This window comes from Xiphophorus maculatus, chromosome 16 (genome assembly GCF_002775205.1).
Source record: "Xiphophorus maculatus strain JP 163 A chromosome 16, X_maculatus-5.0-male, whole genome shotgun sequence".
NCBI classification, from domain to species: Eukaryota; Metazoa; Chordata; class Actinopteri; order Cyprinodontiformes; family Poeciliidae; genus Xiphophorus; species Xiphophorus maculatus.
In genome coordinates, this window is record NC_036458.1 from 19671849 (window position 1) to 19677986 (window position 6138).

The following is a 6138-nucleotide window of genomic DNA, read 5'->3' on the forward strand; positions in this document are numbered from 1 at the left end:
TGACAAGTCCAAATGAAGTAGTGTTATTCCTTAAACCTGTAAAGTTAGTCGGAAGGATAACATCTGTGAGCAATATTTTAATTTCATTCATCTTGCCAGAGATTCTCAATTATACTTATGAGCTTTGACTGGACCATTGGAAGACATTACTTTATTTTGGTGAAGACCAAATGGCTTATCAAAAAAAAAAAAAAGTAAAATGCAAACGAGTTGAGCCGTGTTTTAAAAATGTATATGTAACTTTAAAAATGCCAGTTTTTGCAAGGCATTTTCATCCAATATATGCCAAAAATTATATGAAGAATGACACTGATAGTGTAAGAAATAGTCTTTTTTGTTGTTATTGTTGTTTGTGCGAGTTGGTTGCGAACTATGCGCTCTTGTTGATGTCATTTTCTATAAAAAAAATAAATAATTGAAAGTCCCACTGAAGAGAATGTATTAAACTTAGAAACAAAAGTAAAACAGCTCTTTGATTTAAATAGATTTCTTCTAGACGGTATTGACAAATTAGAGTAAAGTTGCTTGTGTGGAAATAAGCAGATTTTGTTTAGCTGGTCCAAAGGTAAAATGGCTCTTAGGGTTGTAGAGATTACTGACCCCTGTCTTTGAATCATCTTTGACCAACTTCTCTGTTCCACATGAAGAAATGGATCCCCACAGCATGATGCTGACACCACCACTAAGTTTGACCGTGGGGACATTCTTTTCAATGTAATATAGGATGTTAGTTTCCCACACATAACACATAATTTTGAGAAACATTATCCCTGAACTGTCTGATTCTTGGTGTTCATGATGCTCTTTGTTTACTGATGTTCAGCACTAACCACCTGAGGTAGAACAGCTGCGTCTTCAGTGAAGCCAAATTACCCACAGGTGTACTATATGTACCAGTTATGGGATTTCTGAAGGCAAGTTGTTTAATTTTATTTGGGTGCATTTGAATTTGGGTGAACAAAGTGGGCTGAATACATTTTTTTTTTAAATACATGACACACTTTAAGATTTTTATGGGTCAAGAGTTTTGAGAACCTTGCTCTATAGTTTTTTTAATGACTCTTATAGCGACTGTCAGGAAACTTAATAGTATTTCAGCCTGAGCTCAATAAATGTGACATGACCGTATTTAATGGGAAACGGCAAAGGGGCTATTTTAGGATTTTTCACATCTGTCTTCTGCATAGGTGGTGGAATGACATCAGTAAAAAAAAACGAAAAAAAAGAGCATAGCTACTTTCTGACTGTTTCACACTACAGACTGAGACATGCGTGGGCGTCTGGGGGCTCACAGGAAGCGGTTGAAAACAAGTGTTTCTGGAGACAAAGGTTAATGAGTGATGCGGAAACTGTTTCCATTTTAAGTCCTTCAAAAGAAGTGAGATTTTTTTTACTTTCTTCTCTCTGACGACCTCCCCGAATGCTGACAAATGAAATTGACAGACGTAACTCACGCCGCCTCATTCTCGGTGGCTGATTGTCTCCTTCAAGAGTCAATAGCTGGCCCGACTCGTAGCTCTGGTCCTTGCTAAAATGGAGGCTTTAAAACCAATTACCTTCCAACTTCTTGTCAGGAGTTTAATACTCCTCTCAGTCATGGACTTCTTTGACCTCCTAATTTAATTTCAGTCCCAACACGGCCCACTTTTTTTTGCCTCCAATATGTTTACTGGAGCACATCACATTTGCTGAATTTAACAGACTGAAAAACAATTAGGAACGAGCTTCCTGCTAGACCATTTGTGTGTGCGCTCATTTGCTACGCTGACACAAAAAAACACACACACACGCGCCCACACACACCGGGCTACGTGTTTCCCCACACTGACGTGCCGAGCAGTCTGCTAACGGAGGGGGGGATGGACAGAACTGGTCGTAGCTCATTCTCGCCCCCACACACCTATCAGCAGTTTGCCGCTTTGCTGCTGAGAGGATTCTGTTGTCATGGCGATGACCAAACGGTGCGGTTCATGGGTAATGCAAAACAAAAAAACTCACATCTCGTTACCTGAAACTCAATGGCCGATATTTAACAACAGATGACAAAAAAAGACTAAATAAATAAAAAAAATTAAAAAAATCAGTGGTGATGTCAGAATTTGAAGGTACTGCTATGGGCTTTTTGGGTTTTTGCCCATCCTCATTTACCTTAAACGTTAGAGCAAAAATATGCAAAAGGCGATGTTTATGCTTTTTGTAATGCATAAATTAAGACATATGGCAAATATGCACGCAACATGTACAAAGTAATTGAAAATCAGTCGTGAGTTGGTTTACTTCCCAGAGGAAAATTAATATCACACATTTTAAAAAGATCAGCCTGCCGAGTTAATGTCTCAGTGGTAGGTTTTCTGTTTTTAATCAAAGATAAGCTCATGTCATCCAAAAACCGAGAAAATTACTATCAGCTTCAGATCAAATCAAAGCATAGATACCATTTTTAATATGTTAAGAATATGTTTCCAATATATTTTACATTTTAAATGTATTCCAGACCATATCAGACTTTTATAAAATCCTGGAAGCAAAGACCTTCACTTCATTTGACCTTCTTATCTCATGGGAAAAATAAAAGGGATAAAAGGATTTAAAGTTCCCTTTTTCACATGTGTTGTTTCCTGTCCCATAACAGGATAGCAACACAGAATTTCCTCCACTTTTCTCTCTGTTGGAATGAAAACATTACTTGACTCTTGCATCCTTGGTGTTTGGGTAGCTGAAAAGATACAAATCTAGCTTTCCATTCTCTCTCTCTCTTTCTCTCCCTCTGCCCGAAGGAGTCTCAGCCTGTCGTTACTCTGAGGACGGAGAGGAGATAACAGGGCTCTGTCAAACAAACTTGGATATTTGGTCTCTAGATCCCCTGTCTGGATCCCGGCCCAGGCTACATCTCAGTAAAACAGCAGATAAAAGAAAGATGTTGCTTGCCAGGTTCAATTGGGTTCTCCAGGGGAGGATAAATGAACAGCTTCTTTAGGCTTTCTCTCAACAATGTTCGCAGAGGGAAAAGAAAAGAGCGGGGTCGAGAAAGTTGCAGGCGGACAAACAGGTGATGCTGATGAAAACTAAACTGGCTTTTCCAGGTCTTACTTGCACTGCTGATCGGAGTGTTGGATGGAGGAGACAGCGCAGGTTGAAGAAAAATGAACTTCACATTCCTGGAATGCTGTGGAGATAACCAGATTTTAGACCTTCTCATACCTCTGAGTTGTCCAGCTGACATCCAGTATGTATGCTACTTCATTAAGGAGGAGACGATGTGTAATATCAGCCAGGGTGAAGATGTGAAAATTAAGTGAAAACCACTGACTGAACTATAAAAAGTAGTCTGTTTTCAAATGAAACATCAGAAAATCTTCTAAAGTCTATAATTCTCTAAATATATAATGCAAGTAGAATTTAATACACTTTAAGCACAAAAATTAGCAAAATTAGCATAAAATGAATAACTATTTGCTTTTCTCCTCTGGTCAACAATGCTTGAAAATGACAAGTTATGGCATATGGTCCTCCTTTGACGATCTTATGAGAGGAATGAGATGTGTTGCATTAGGTTACAAAAACTGTTAGCTGATGCAATCACCTTCCCTCATAATTCATTCACTCTGGTAACAGGGTCTCCCATGTGGTGAGAGAAGATACTTTTGGCAAACAACTTATGCAATATTTTTGCAACCTTTGTGCTGCCTGCTCAGCACTCCTCTCTCCTGGTTTCGGCTCTGGCTCAGCAGCAAGCACAGCTCCTGTGAAAGCAGCCAAATAGGACCAGCAGGCCTCATAAGCGTTGCCAGGTTGTCTGATTATGATATCAAACCACTGCTTGTATTTTACCTCCTTGGTCCTCAAGTCAATTTATTCCTTTGATGGAATAATGACAACTTGAATGAGTGATCAATGCTAGTACACTGTGGGGGAAAATAAAAACAGCTTAGAAAGACTTACCTGCCATGTTCTGCCTTATACATTTTTTTTTTACAACCACCATCTTTAAGCTAAGTGATATATCATAGCATGGCTCATTACCAACTTCTAAACCTTCTCTTTCTCTCTTTTGTCAAAATTCATCCAACCACTCTAACTATTTGATGCACCTTACTGGTCCAAAGCCAATTGTTTTGGATACCTGACTGCTCGTATATGAACTTATCCACCTTATAGCTTGACTATTCCACCTGTCTTCCTCTCATTCAAACCAAATTAATCTGTCTTGCTTTCATTCTCCACTCCAGGCTTTCCTGCACATGCCCCTTACTCTCAATGTAGGTCACAATATCATCTGCAAACAACATAATCCATGGTTTCTCCCGGCTGATGTCATCTGTTCCCCTGTGGACAACTGTTGCAAACAAGTTGTCTTGTCACAAACAATGGAAACAGTTTGTTTCCATTGTATTTGGGTAATTTATATTCTCCACTGTGTTTTTAAGCATTATGTTGGATTACTTAACGATTCATGACACTACTTTGTAATATAGTTAAAGTTCATATGTTTAAAAAGGGTGTAAGATATCACAACAGATTGTAAAAATTAAAAGTATCCTTCACATTGATGCTACAATAAAAGGAGTGGAAACTATGTAAACAAGAGTTTCTTAAACTTTATTGAATGAGACCCACTTATAAGACCCACTTACTGCTTGTTTTTTCATTGCTTACATTGTGGTAGACATTTTAAAGCAGTAGTACCAAAGGGCCTGGGCATTTCTTGTCATGCAATGTCATAAAAAATGATTAGCATTCATTGGAAAAATGTTCGATTAAAAAAAGTATGTAGAAGTTGGGATTCAAAGTGGAAAATTTTACCATTATTCTTGACCGTAATGTCCAATATGGCTACCTTGTAAATTGCGATAGGTGCTGTGAAAAGTATTATATTTGCACTTCAAATTATCTCGATCTTTCACAGACACAATTTTACTATCTCATTTAGCAGACATTTTGCTAGAGTACTTGAATGTGCAAGATAAAGAAACATGCCATGTTAACAACTTGTATTGCTAACAGTTAGACTGGTGAGTGAACATAGCCATTAACAAATCTCATAGAGTTTGGAAAGTTGAACTGAAAGATGATCAAGTTGGATTTGACATCATCTTGAATATTCAAGTATCAACTTAGCAGAACAGCATGATTAGTCACAAGCATTTGTCTGTGGTTTGCTCTTGTCCACCTCAGTTCATACAAACTCTTATTAGGTTTTGATAAAATATTATTTGCAACTTGTTAAACACAAAATGTTTTTTTTGGCTCCACCAGTGGAAGTTGTATGACAGAACGGTGGTCTTAAACATTTCTTCTTTTAACAATTGCCTTATGCTTTGAAACACCAGTTCATTTCCTGTGAGCAATAAAAAGTGCAGTACATAAAAAAGAGAGTTAAATGGAAACTCAAACAAAATAGACTGTCTTTTTTTTTCTCCAGCTTACAGACTTTTAATTTGGTGTTTCCAACTTGTTATTGTTACTCGAAATAATAATTCTTCCACCACATAATATGAAACAAGAAGATAAAAATAAATTAGCAAATCATTTTTCTATAGCTAAAAACAAATACTTGCATTCAGTGAATATAACCTATATTTTCTTGCTATCTGACACTGAATCAGAATAAACATTTCCTGTTTTAGGTCATGTCCGTTCACCTAAACCAATTTGCTAAATGCCGGGTTAGTGAGATTTTTTAATATATATATATATATATATTTAAAGACTTTCTTCACATTCAGAACGGTATATTTTCTCAGAAATTTGTAGAAGTTCCTTTTACACCATTTAAGACTTAGAACAGAAAATGTGAATATCCATTCACAAACTTCTAATAATAGTTTGTGGAATTTTGGCCTATTCCTCCTGACAGAAAAAAGAGTAAATGAATCAGGTGTGTAGGCTGCCTTGCTCAGAAACATCTTTCAAATGATGTCACAATTGTCTTCCTGACATGCTGGCCAATTTAAGCCATGTGTTTGTGTGCATTAAAATAGATTGTGTTGGCTCCCAAGTGGCGTACCAACAGTGTCCTCTACGTGGAATGGAGGTTATTAGTCTTTGACAGAGCCGCCCAGGGTAACCTCTCAGGTCCTTTTCTACATGTCTTATGACTTTCTCTCTCTGCCCCTTTTGAATGCTGTAATTAAAGGT